This window comes from Pristiophorus japonicus, chromosome 7 (assembly GCF_044704955.1).
Source record: "Pristiophorus japonicus isolate sPriJap1 chromosome 7, sPriJap1.hap1, whole genome shotgun sequence".
Lineage (NCBI taxonomy): Eukaryota > Metazoa > Chordata > Chondrichthyes > Pristiophoridae > Pristiophorus > Pristiophorus japonicus.
In genome coordinates, this window is record NC_091983.1 from 247147471 (window position 1) to 247161897 (window position 14427).

Consider the following 14427-nt stretch of genomic DNA (forward strand, 5'->3'; position numbering starts at 1 on the left):
CAAAGTATTTGTTCAATTGGCCTGCCATTTCTTTGTTCTCCATTATAAATTCACCTGATTCTGACTGCAAGGAACCTACATTTGACTTCACCAATCTTTTTCTCTTCACATATCTATAGAGGCTTTTGCAGTCAGTTTTTATGTTCCCTGCAAACTTACTCTCGTACTGTATTTTCCCCCTCCGAATTAAACCCTTTGTCCTCCTCTGCTGGGCTCCAAGTTTCCACACGCAGCAAAACAGGCGCCCCTCCGAGCTGGGTGCCCGTTTTTCGCGCCGAAAATGGCGCCTGAAAAAAAACGCGCTGTTCTCGAGCGCTTTGCAGCTCGATGTCTGCTTGGCGCGGCACAGAGGGCGGAGCCTACCACTCGCGCCGATTTTGTAAGTAGGAGGGGGCGGGTACAATTTAAATTAGTTTTCTTCGTGCCGGCAACCCTGCGCGTGCGCGTTGGAGCGTTCGCGCACGCAGTGTGAAATAAACATTGGCACTCGGCCATTTTAAAAAGTGCTGCAGAAAAAATAAAAATTTGTTTATTGAACCCTTGCAAAGGCTTGCATTTTAATTTTCTTGATATTTCCGTGTGTGAGGGTGAGGGAGTGCATTCTGTAATTAAAGATAGACTGTGATAAACGGGACACATGCACTTGTTTGAGACTATTCAAATTCTTTGTAGCTGTTCAATTTTTAACATTTTTTAATAAAACCACATTGCCCTTCCATGATCAGCACTGAGGCTTCTTGCAGCTTTCTCCCCCTGCCGTCCGTCGGGCCCGACGGGAAACGGCTGCCTCAAGTAATGAGGCTTCCTGCAGCCTTCTCCCTGCCTCCCCCCCCCCCCTTCCGTCGGGAACGGCTGCCTCAAGTAATGAGGCTTCCTGCAGCCTTCTCCCTGCCTCCCCCCGCCCCCTTCCGTCGGGAACGGCTGCCTCAAGTAATGAGGCTTCCTGCAGCTTTGTCCCTCCCTCCCCCCCCCCCTGCCGTCGGTCGGGCCCGACGGCAAACCGCTGCCTGAAAGGCCTGCCTGAAGCACTTTCACACAGGTAGGAAGATGGTTTATTTAATCTTTTCTTTGCTATAAATTTTTATTCAGGTTGCATTTATTTGTATAATATTTGTATAAGTATAACTAAGCATTTATTGTAGAATTTAATGACTTCCCTTCCCCCCCCTCCCCACCTCATTCCCAATGCCTAATTTGTAACCTGCGCCTGATTTTTTTTACTGTGTAGACAAGGTTTTTTCAAGCCTACAAAAATCTTCACTTGCTCCATTCTAAGTTAGATTGGAGTACGTTTTCACTGTGAAAACTTTCAAATCAGGCGTCAGTGACTGGACACGCGCCCTTTTGAAAAAAAAATTCTGTTCAAAAGTGAAACTGTTCTACCTGACTAGAACTGCAGAAAACTTAAATGTGGAGAATTCCGATTTCTAAGATACTCCGTTCTCCACCAGTTGCTCCTAAAAATCAGGAGCAAATAATGTGGAAACTTGGGGCCCTGAATTCTAAATTTCTCCCAGTCCTCATTTTTGCTGCTTTTTCTGGTCAATTTATATTCCTCTTCCTTGGATTTAACACTATCTCTAATTTCCCTTGTTAGCCACGGTTTAGCTACATTCCCCGTTTTAATTTTTACACCAGACAGGGATGCACAATTGTTGAAGTTCATTCATGTTGTCTTTAAATGTCTGCCATTGCCTATCAACCCGTCAACCCTTTAAGTATCATTCACCATCTATCCTAGCCATCGAAGTTACCTTTCTTTAAGTTCAGGACCCTAGTCTCTGAATTAACTGTGTCACTCTCCATCTTAATGAAGAATTCTACCACATTATGGTCACTCTTCCCCAAGGGGCCTCGCACAATAAGATTGCTAATTAATCCTCTCTCATTACACAACACCCAGTCTAGGATGGTCAGCTCTCTAATTGGCTCCTCGACATATTGGTCGAGAAAACCATCCCTTTTACACTCCAGGATTGATTCCCAGGATGGCAGGACTGACATATGAGGAGAGACTGGATCGATTGGGCCTGTATTCACTAGAGTTTGGAAGAATGAGAGGGGATCTCATTGAAACGTATAAAATTCTGACTGGGTTGGATAGACTGGATGCGGGGAGGATATTTCCCTTGGCTGTGAAATCGAGAACAAGGGGTCACAGTCTCAGGATACAAGGTAGGAAATTTAGGACCGAGATGAGGAGAAATTTTTTCACTTGAGGGTGGTGAACCTGTGGAATTCTCTACCACAGAAGGCTGAGGAGGCCAAGTCACTGAATATACTTGAGATAGATAGATTTCAAGAAACAAAAGGCATCAGGGGTATGGGGGAAAAGCGGGAATATGGTGTTGAGATAGAGGATCAGCCATGATCATATTGAATGGCGCAGCAGACTCTAAGGGCCTAATGGCTTACTACTGCTCCTATTTTCTATGTTTCTATGAGACAAGAGAAATTATAATGGGAAACATGGAAATGGTAGACTGAACAAATATTTTGCATCTGTCTTCACAGTAGAAGACATAAAAAGCATGACAAAAATTGTGAGGAATCAAGGAACATAGGAAATAGGAGTAGGCCATTCGGCCCCTCGAGCCTGCTCCGCCATTCTGTAAGATCAAGGCTGATCTGATCTTGGGCTCAGCTACATTTCCCCGCCCACTCCCCATAGCCCTTCACTCCCTTATCTTTCAAAAATCTGTCTATCTCTGTCTTAAATATATTCAATGACCCAGCCTCCACAGCTCTGAGGCAGAAAATTCCACAGATTTACAACCCTCAGAAAAAATTCCTCATCTCAGTTGTAAATGGGCAACTCCTTATTCTTGAACTATGCCCCCAGTTCTAGATTTCCCCCACGAGTGGAAATATCCTCTCTGCATCTACCCTGTCGAGCCCCCTCAGTATCTGATATGTTTCAATAAGATCACCTCTCACTCTTCTAAACGCCAATGAGTATAGGCCCAACCTATTCAACCATAAGTCAATCCCCCTCATCTCAGGAATCAACCTAGTGAACCTTCTCTGAACTACCTCCAATGCAAGTGGATCCCTCCTTAAATAAGACCAAAACTGTATGCAGTCCTCCAGGTATGTTCTCACCAATACCTTGTATAGTTGCAGCAGTACATCTCTGCTTTTATACTCCATCCCCTTGCAATAAAGGCCAACATCCCATTTGCCTTCCTGATTACTTGCTGTACCTGCATACTTACTTTTTGTGTTTCATGCACAAGGGCCCCTCATTTTAGATGACCTCTCCCCAACTCCCTCCTAAGCACAGTGCATTCGCTCACTCACCATATCTCTCTCCATTTAAATAATAATTTGCTTTTTTATTTTTCCTGTCACACTTTCCCACATTATACTCCATCTGCTAACTGTTTGCCCACTCACTTAGCCTGTCCCTTTGCAGATTCTTTGTGGCCTCCTCACGACTTGCTTTCCCACCCAAAGGGCTAATGAGAGTGTGGAACTTAAAGTAATTAATATAAGTAGAGAAAAAATACTTGAGAAACTATTGGGACTAAAAGCCAACAAATCCCTGGACCTGATGCCAAACATCCTAGGGCTGTAAAAGAGCAGAGATAGTGGATACATTGGTTGTGATCGTCCAAAATTCCCTGGATTCTAGAACGGTCCCAGCGATTGGAAGAGAGCAAATATAACTCTGCTATTCAAGAAAGGAGGGAAGAGAGAAGACAGGTCAATTAGCCAGATATCAGTCGTCGGGAAAGTGCTGGAATCCATAATTAAGGAAGTGGTAACAAGGCACTTAGAAAATGATATGATTAGGCAGAGTCAACATGGTTTTATGAAAGGAAAAATCATGTTCCAACAAATTTAGAGTTTTTTTTGAGGATGTAACTAGCAGGGTAGATAAATGGGAACCAATGGATGTAGTATATTTGGATTTCCAAAAGACATTCGATAAGTTGCCACATAAAAGGTTGCTAAGAAAGATTAGGTCTCCTGGGGTTGGTGATGATATATTAGCATATATAGAGGATTGTTTAACGGACAGAATCAGGGATATGGAGATCGGGCGGGAAAGTGGCGTTGACGTTGAAGATCAGCCGTGATCTTATTGAATGGCGGAGCAGGTTCGAGGGGCCCTATGGCCTACTTCTGCTCCTAATTCTTATGGTCTTAATCCAAAACTTGAGAATCCAGTACTGAGCATCAAACTACCACGCGGCAAAAAATGATTTTCGTCACGGAGCATCTTATTCATCAAAGTAGTTGATAAAATCGAGCTGAGGAACAATCAGAAAAGAATAATTGATCTAAAACAGCGTGATTATGAATGGCGTGAGGCTGTGCCCTCCCTTGTTCTCTGCTCCATTACGAACCATGGCCAAGTGGTGGCATAGCATGGCATTGTTCATGGTGAGTGAGAGAATGCACTGTGCTTCGGAGGGAGTTGGGGAGAGGTCATCTAAAATGAATTAAGCTCCTTTGCTTGTTTCTTTAAAATTATTTTTACAGGCAAGTTTAATTATTGTGAAACATAGAAACCTTAGTGAAACCAGAATGTGTGTTTGTGGAGAAAATTATGTAAAGCTTAACATTTTGAACTTAACTGATTAATTTACCAGTTTTCAGTTAATCTCTAATTTGTTGCAGCTGTGAATTTTAAAATTAGAGTAATTTGACTGAGTTTAAAAAAACTAACTATAATCGAAGAAAATCTACCCAAGTTGATATTTTACTTTTACAAATATAAAATCTGAGTCAATCAGCTGCAAGAAATGAGCATACAAGAAATCACAATGTCCGTGACATGGACAGGAAGTGAGCAGAGTTAGTATTCTACTGGCACTCGCATACCTCCCATGGCATTGCTTGCAGTGAGTGAGTAGTTATGCTGTTGCAAGGACTGTTGAAACTATTGGGAAATACATTTTTACAGAGATGTGGTCAGACAGTAAAATAATCATTGTTTGTTACTGCAAAACTAACTATTGTTGCTACATCAATGAAGATATTATAATTGTATCAATAAATTCCTTTATATAAACAAGTCAGCATGAGCACAAGTCTCTCAAATGTCTTTCCAATTCCTCTCAGCAGTCCCTGCAACTGTGTGCAAATAACACCAGATCTGCTCTTATGTTTATTTCTGCTGTCACTATTTTGTCGTGTTTTTTAATCAACTTTTACCATTGTAAATTGCTATGTCAATACTTCCCATTCAGTTTTGCTAGGTCAACTGTCACAATATAGTTGCAGGCTCTGCAGAGAAACTTTATGAAGTCTCACTTCCAACACCACCTTGAATATAAAAATAAACTTATCGTCATCAACTGATTGTGGGCAATACCATCGGCAAATTACGAGTTAGAAAATAAAGATTTAAGTCTCTTTCAGTCAGACTGTTCTCAAATAAGTTATCAAGATTTTTTTGCATGGACTTTTTAATTTCTTCGGCTGTGGATGACACTGGCATGGCCGCATTTATTGCTCATCCCTAGCTGTGCGGAGGGCATTGAGTCAAATCCATATACGGTAGAACTGGAGTCACAAGTAGGCCAGACCATATAGGGCGTGGCAGGCTTACTTCCCTGAAGTACATTTGTGAACCAGGTGGGTTCCTACAACAAACCAGTTTTCGTGGTCTTTTTCTTCCTGCTGCCAGCTCACAATGACACTTTTGATTGAGATGCAACACTGTTGAAGACATACTGTGATCCCTTTAAGAAAATGCAACACTAGATGCATCAAAGCACAAGGCTTTTCATTACACTGGAATGCGAAAAGCTGAGTGGAATGTTCTGAACAGCTCTGTATTACACATTAAAATCTGGTAAAGCAGTCAATCCTGTAGTTAGCATTCAGCTTGGAGAGAATCAGACAGTTGGTTGAAAACCAGTAACAAGAGTGCAAACGACTTTTAAACCCCAATTCTGCTCTCAGTCACGTTAAATGACTGGGACAATCTACAATGGTGCTGCACAGTCCACTGCATTTTGTGTTGCTCTGAGCACAATGTATCTCTTTAAATCAGGATGATAGTGAAAAGCCAGCTTCAAGACTAACTAATGAAAAACTCAAAAGATAACCAATATTCCCAGCAAACAATATTGCTTGCCGATTAATAAATACAAAAATCATGTTTCCATCCTTGTACGTGACAATATTGGAAATGGCCATTTTGGGTCCCTGGGAAATGACAGCATCTCAAATGATACAACAGTAAGCTCACCCACATACATCAGTGGATTGTATAAATTAGGTACAAACTTCAGACATGTATTTTTGTTCTCATTTTCTCTCTGCTCATTCCCGCAGCCCGAAGCCACCACCTTATGCAGCAAGTGTCAACACAAAATGCGATCTTCCAATATCTGACTAAGTGTCAAATTTGGGAACCACAGGCAGTTGCATTATAATGCACCTTTTTTTAAACTGTCAATGTAAGGAGCTCCCTTGAAATTGCTGTTACTTCATTTTCAGAACATACACGGGACAGAAACGGTCAGTAACGATGGACAAGTGAAGTACCAGACCATGATTACGGAACCTAAAACCAGATCCAAAATCAGCATGCCATATAACTAGACTGATGGTAATTCAACACAGATGGGATTCCAACCACAGGAACTCAGTGCCGTGGGACGTTTAACAAGTAGCTAACAATATTATTTTTAGTGGCAATACAGAAAGATGCCAAAACAGCATAGATTCACCTGGATGATAGCAGAGACATGAAGCAGGCTTCTATCCCCATTAAAACAAAAATTGAGTTTAAAGTTTCACAAATGTAGTGCAGAAAAACAACAAACTGACAAAGCCGTCCACAGCGTAACAAGGAGGCACAAATACAGCTGACAGAAATTTCCAATGAGTTAGGTCGGACCTTTTAAATACAGTGCAATGCTGTACAGAATGAATAATCAACCTAGAAAAAAATCAGTTAAAACCTGCCAGGAAACAAATGGTTACTTTTTATTACTTTTCAAACAAGAATCACTGCTGGCAAAGAACTCAAACAATATAGCTACTTACACGTTTAACGCAGCATTCTGCTCAAGACAAATTCACTCCTGCAATTCGTAGACTGGTGTGAAACTGTATACCACACTCAGAAGTCTGCAGCTCCCAGTTATAGAAAGTCTGTAATGTGAGGAGGCGGAACAGGAGAAAAGAATGTCATTGAGCTGTCCATAACGCGCACAAATAAAATAACATTTCTCATCTTTATTGGAAAAAATATTTACCAAGTAATTTTCACTGCCCTCTCCAGCTGGGAGAGCTGATCAATGAGGTGAGCACATCCCTACAGTCCATCTCACTGGCTTGCTGTGGATCAACAGGTCCTGTATGTTCCCTCTCCCCACACCCTCCCTTATCCCATCTAGGTAAGACACACAGCAAAGAATCAGCCCACTAATGATCTGGCAGAGTGCGGATTAAAATGGTGCAGGATAGCCATGAATGGAAGGAAATAATAGCCACAGGACCAATTAGAACATAGCGGTTAGATTGACGGCATTTTCACTGCACATTTACATAACTCAGCTGCCCTGGAACAAATCACATTTTCAGACACAAGAGCTTGAACTACCTGTGCACTCAGTTACAGAACTAATGTTAAGAAGGCAGAATGTGAACTACTGGAGTCTGGGAGGGGTAGAGGAGAGGGAGCAGTGGAGAGAGAAGACAATATAACAACTAGAGATGGTAATGAACTTTTAAAGTCAAAATATAAGCACCAAAATTAAAATCAACAAAGTCTTGTCGCAGTCTAATAATCCCTTCATATTTTCCCACTCTCAAAGGCACTGGCTTGACCAAGAGGTCACTCCAAGTAGGCTGTTCAACAGTCAGTTCACCAGAATTCAATCCTGTCTTTATTCTGCATCCACACTGCTGCACTTTCCACCAGGGATCACTGGATTGTGATCAATGGTGATGGTCTGATTTTTCACTTTGTCCAACTGATGTTCTGTTGAGATTAGCTCAGTGTAAAATGAATAAACCAGAGTGCCTTGGGCTGTAAGATTTAATACCACACCCCGTAGTGCATTTACCACTAGGAAACTTTCCATTTATATAATATCTTTAATATTCAGGAATTGGGGCAGTAATTCAGAAGTATGAGACAGGACTGAAAACACAAAACATTTTGAACAATACTTGGAGGGTTTTATAAGGAGCCTTTTTAAAATGTGCCCATATCCTTCTTGCTTAGATTTTGTAAATATACTTTTTATTTCAAAACCAACACTAAGTGATAACATTGCTCTGCTTGGCTCAGTGCTACTCTGGCCTGTATCACAGGGCCCGGAATTTGCAGTGGGTAATGGTAGCGATCTGTCATCGTTCACCGTCATTACCCCTCTGAAACTGACCACAACTTCAGGATTCAGCGGGAAAATCCTGAAGTTGCGGTCAGTCATTCACTGCTCCGACACTGGCTGTGCAAAATTTTCATACTTTTTTTCAAATCTCTCCATGGCCTCGCCCCTCCTTATCTCTAATCTCCTCCAACCCTATAATCCCCTAGACTTCTGCGCCCTGCCTATTCTGGCATTTTGAACATCCCTGATTTTAACTGACCCACCACTGGCAGTCATGCCTTCAGCTGCCGAGGTCCTAAGTTCTGGAATTCCCTCCCTAAATCTCTCCGCCTCCCCGCTTCACTTTCCTCCTTTAAGACACTCTTTAAAACTTACCTCTTTGACCCATGCTTTTGGTCATCTGCTCTAACATCTCCTTTTATGGCTTGGTGTTAAAACTTGTTTTTTTATAATGCTTGTGAAGTAATTTGGATATATCTTAAGAACATAAGAAATAGGAGCAGGAGTAGGCCAATTGGCCCATCGAGCCTGCTCTGCCATTCAATAAGATCATGGCTGATCTGATCTTGGGTTCAGCTCGACTACCCTTAACCCTTCCTCCCTTATCGCTCAAAAATCTGTCTCTCTCTACCTTACATATATTCAATGACCGAGCCTCCACAGCTCTCAGGGGCAGAGACTTCCACAGATTTACGAGTCTGAGAGAAGAAATTCCTCACCTCAGTTTTAAATGGGTGACCCCTTGTTCTGAAACTATGCCCCCTAGTTCTAGATTCCCCCGCGAGGGGAAACATCCTACCTTGCCGAGCCCCCTCAGTATCTTGTATGTTTCAATAAGATCACCCCATATTCTTCTAAACTCCAATGAGCATAGGCCCAATCATCTCAACCTTTCGTCATAATTCAACCCCTTCATCTCAGGAATCAACCTTCTCTGAACTGCCTCCAATGCAAGTATATCCTTCCTTAAATACGGAGTCCAAAACTGTATGCAGTACTCCAGGTGTGGCCTCACCAATACCCTGTACAGTTGCAGCAGGACTTCTCCGCTTTTACACTCTATCCCCCTTGCAATAAAGGCCAACATTCCATTTGCCTTCCTGATTACTTGCTGTACCTTCATACTAACTTTTTGTGTTTCATGCACAAGGACCCCCAGGTCCCTCTGTACTGCAGCACTTTGTAATTTTTCTCCATTTAAATAATGTTCTATTTTTCCTGCCAAAGTGGATAACCTCACACTTTCAGACATTATATTCCATCTGCCAAATGTTTGCTCACTCACAGCCTGTCTATATCCCACCCATCTTTGTATCAGCAAACTTGGTTACATTACACTCGATCCCTTCATCCAAGTCATTAATATACATTGTAAATAGTTGAGGCCCCAGCACCGATTCCTGCGACCCCCACTAGTTACTGTTTGCCAACCAGAAAATGACCCATTTATCCTGACACTCTGTTTTCTGTTAGTTAGCCAATCCTCTATCCATGCTAATATATTACCCCCGATCCAGTAACCTTTTATGTGGCAACTTATCGAATGCGTTCTGGAAATCCAAATACACCACATCCACTGTTTCTCCCTTATCCACCCTGCTCGTTACATCCTCAAAGAACTACAGCAAATTTGTCAAACAATTTCCTTTTCATAAAATCATGCCAACTCTGCTTGATTGTATTATGCCATTACAAATATCCTGCTACTGCTTCATTAATAATGGACTCCAGCATTTTCCCAATGACATATGTTAGGCTAACTGGTCTATAGTTTCCTGCTTTCTGTCTCCTCCTTTTTAAAAAAAAAAATCGGGGTGTTACATTTGCGGTTTTCCAATCCACTGGGACTGCCCCAGAATTCAGGAAATTTTGGTAGATTACAACCAATGCATGCGCTACGGCCTTTACAGAAATGTGGTTGCAGGGTGGCCAAGACTGGGAATTAAACATACAGGGGTATCTGACAATTCGGAAGGATAGACAAGAAGGGAAAGGAGGTGGGGTAGCTCTGTTAATAAAGTATGATATCAGGGCAGTTGTGAGAGATGATATTGGCTCAAATGAACAAAATGTTGAATCATTATGGGTGGAGATTAGAGATAGTAAGGGGGAAAAGTCACTGGTGGGCGTAGTTTATAGGCCTCCAAATAATAACTTCATGGTGGGGTGAACAATAATCAAGGGAATAATAGAGGCATGTGAAAAAGGAACGGCAGTAATCATGGGGGATTTTAACCTACATATCGATTGGTCAAATCAAATCGCACGCGGTAGCCTGGAGGAGGAATTCATAGAATGCATACGGGATTGTTCCTTAGAACAGTATGTTACAGAACCTACAAGGGAGCAAGCTATCTTAGATCTGGTCCTGTGTAATGAGACAGGAATAATAAACTATCTCCGAGTAAAAGATCCTCTCGGAATGAGTGATCACAGTATGGTTGAATTTGTAATACAGATTGAGGGTGAGGTAGTAGTGTCTCAAACGAGCGTACTATGCTTAAACAAAGGGGACTACAGTGGGATGAGGGCAGAGTTAGCTAAAGTAGACTGAGAACACAGACTAAACAGTGGCACAATTGAGGAACAGTGGAGGACTTTTAAGGAGCTCTTTCATAATGCTCAAAAATATATTCCAGTGAAAAAGGAGGGCGGTAAGAGAAGGGATAACCATGGAAATAAAGAAGAGTATCAAATTAAAAACCAATGCGTATAAAGTGGCTAAGGTTAGTGGGAAACTAGAAGATTGGGAAAATTTTAAACGACAGCAAAGAATGACTAAGAAAGCAATAAAGAAAGGAAAGATAGATTATGAAAGTAAACTTGCGCAAAACATAAAAAGATAGTAAAAGCTTTTACCGATATATAAAACGGAAGAGAGTGACTAAAGTAAATATTGGTCCCTTAGATGAGAAGGGGAATTTAATAATGGGAAATGTGGAAATGGGTGAGACCTAAAACAATTATTTTGCATCGGTCTTCACAGTGGAAGACACAAAAACCATGCCAAAAATTGCTGGTCACGGGAATGTGGGAAGGGAGGACCTTGAGACAATCACTGTCACTAGAGAGGTAGTGCTGGACAGGCTAATGGGACTCAAGGGAGACAAGTCCCCTGGTCCTGATGAAATGCATCCCATGGTATTAAAAGAGATGGCGGAAGTTATAGCAGATGCATCTACCAAAATTCTCTCGACTCTGGGGAGATACTAGCGGATTGGAAAGCAGCTAATGTAACGCCTCCGTTTAAAAAAGGGGGCAGACAAAAGGCAGATAACTATAGGCCGGTTAGTTTAACATCTGTAGTGGGGAAAATGCTTGAAGCTATCATTAAGGAAGAAATAGCGGAACATCTAGATAGGAATAGTGCAATCAAACAGACGCAAAATGGATTCATGAAGGGAAAATCATGTTTAATTTACTGGAATTCTTTGAGGATATAACGAGAATGGTGGATAGAGGTGTACCGATGGATGTGGTGTATTTATATTTCCAAAAGACATTCGATAAGGTGCCACACAAAAGGTTACTGCAGAAGATAAAGGTACGCGGAGTCAGAGGAAATGTATTAGCATGGATCGAGAATTGGCTGGCTAACAGAAAGCAGAGAGTCGGGATAAATGGGTCCTTTTTGGGTTGGAAATTGGTGGTTAGTGGTGTGCCACAGGGATCGGTGCTGGGACCACAACTGTTTACAATATACATAGATGACCTGGAAGAGGGGACAGAGTGTAGTGTAACAACATTTGCAGATGACACAAAGATTAGTGGGAAAGCAGGTTGTGTAGAGGACACAGAGGCTGCAAAGAGATTTAGATAGGTTAAGCGAATGGGCTAAGGTTTGGCAGATGGAATACAATGTCGGAAAATGTGAGGTCATCCACCTTGGAAAAAAAAACAGTAAAAGGGAATATTATTTGAATGGGGAGAAATTACAACATGCTGTAGTTCAGAGGGACCTGGAAGTCCTTGTGCATGAAACTCTTTTTGGGAGTAAACAAAAAACATTAAACCGTGCCCCCCCCCCCCGATCTGGGGGAAACACCAAACATTTACAGGCCCTTTTATTTTTTTGTGGTATTTTTTGGGGGGTTTTTTGGGCGCAAAAAACATATTTTTTCTCCAAGTGCCCCCTATAAAAGGGGAGGGGGACACTAAAAGCACTGGCAATTAAAACAAATTAATTTAAAAACATAAAAATCCCAAAAAGTTAGTTTGCAGGTGCAGCAGGTAATCAGGAAGGCGAATGGAATGTTGGCCTTCATTGCGAGAGGGATGGAGTACAAAAGCAGGGAGGTCCTGCTGCAACTGTACAGGGTATTGGTGAGGCCGCACCTGGAGTACTGCGTGCAGTTTTGGTCACCTTACTTAAGGAAGGATATACTAGCTTTGGAGGGGGTACAGAGACGATTCACTAGGCTGATTCCGGAGATGAGGGGGTTACCTTATGATAGAATGAGTAGACTGGGTCTTAACTCGTTGGAGTTCAGAAGGATGAGAGGTGATCTTATAGAAACATTTAAAATAATGAAAGGGATAGACAAGATAGAGGCAGAGGTGTTGTTTCCACTGGCCGGGGAGACTAGAACTAGGGGGCACAGCCTCAAAATACAGGGGAGCCAATTTAAAACTGAGTTGAGAAGGAATTTCTTCTCCCAGAGGGTTGTGAATCTGTGGAATTCTCTGCCCAAGGAAGCAGTTGAGGCTAGCTCATTGAATGTATTCAAGTCACAGATAGATAGATTTTTAACCAATAAGGGAATTAAGGGTTACGGGGAGCGGGCGGGTAAGTGGAGCCGAGTCCACGGCCAGATCAGCCATGATCTTGTTGAATGGCGGAGCAGGCTCGAGGGGCTAGATGGCCTACTCCTGTTCCTAATTCTTATGTTCTTATGTACCTCTGCAGCCACTTCTGTTAAGACCCGAGGATGCAGGCCATCAGGTCCAGGGGACTTGTCTACTTTTCATCCCATTATTTTACCAAGTACATTTTTGTTAGTGATGGTGATTGTTTCAAATTCTTCCATCATCATAAGCAGTCCCTTGGAGTCGCAGATGACTTGCTTCCACACTAAAAATGAGTTCTCAGGTGACTGGAGTCCAATATGGGACCTAGTACCTGTCGCAGGTGGGGCAGATGGTGGTTGAAGGAACGGGTGGGTGGGGTGCTTGGGTTGCTGTGCACTCCTTCCACTGTTGACGCTTGGCTTCTGCTGGCTCTCGGCGAAGCACCTTCCCAGATGCTTTTCCTCCACTTTGGGAGGTCTTGGGTCAGGGACTCCCAGGTGTCGGTGGGGATGTTACATTTTTTCAAGGAGGTTTTGAGGGTGTCCTTGAAGCGTTTCCGCTGCCCACCTGGGGCTCGCTTGCTGTGTCGCAGCTCCAAGTAGAGCGCTTGTTTTGGGATTCTCGGTGAACATGTTGACGATGGCATACAGACGATGTGGCCCGTCCAGCGGAACACATCGCACATGGTCAGTGCTTCGATGCTGGGGATGTTGGCCTGAACAAGAACACCGACACTGGGGTGCCTACCCTGCCAATGGATTTGCAGGATCTTGCGGAGGCAGCGTTGGTGGTACTTCTCCAGTGTTTTGAGGTGCCTGCTGTATATAGTCCATGTCTCAGCCATATAGGAAGGTGGGTACCACCACTGCTCTGTAGACCATGAGCTTGGTGCGGGGTTTGAGGTCCTGGTCTTCAAATACTCTCTTCCTCAGGCGACCGAAGGCTGCACTGGTTCACTGAAGGCGGTGTTGGACCTCGTCGTCTATGTCTGCCCTTGTTGACAGTGGGCTCCCAAGGTATGAAAAATGGTTCACTTTGTCCAAGGCCTCGTCGTGGATTTTGATAACTGAGGGGGCAGGTTGGTAGAGGACCTTTGTCTTACGGATGTGTTAGATCTCTTAATTTCCAATTAAATACGAACTCCGATGGTAGTTTTAACTTTTTAATCTTGGCAGAGAGTAACAAGCTGCTGGCTGATTGCCAGTTTCTTGTTTTACTGAAACCACATGGCCAAAATGGCTGTATTTATATCTGGATCAATTTACAGAAAAGAACTCGCCTTCTTTGACCTTATTGGCTCACTACCCAAGGTCCGAAAATGTCATGTTGATTGATG

At 42.7% G+C, this 14427-nt stretch overlaps 1 protein-coding gene across 9 annotated transcripts in view; it reads right to left on the reverse strand.

Moving 5' to 3' along the window:
* tjap1 (tight junction associated protein 1 (peripheral)) overlaps window positions 1-14427 on the reverse strand; it is a 258207-nt gene that overhangs the window by 206171 nt on the left and 37609 nt on the right. For 8 of the 9 annotated variants that reach the window (XR_011593916.1, XR_011593915.1, XR_011593914.1 and 5 more), the window contains exon 2: window positions 7009-7116. The exons of the other annotated variant lie outside the window; for it this stretch is intronic. The gene's annotated coding sequence lies outside the window, so the exon portion shown is untranslated. The remainder of the gene's footprint in view (window positions 1-7008; window positions 7117-14427) is intronic. 9 annotated transcript variants of the gene reach the window in all.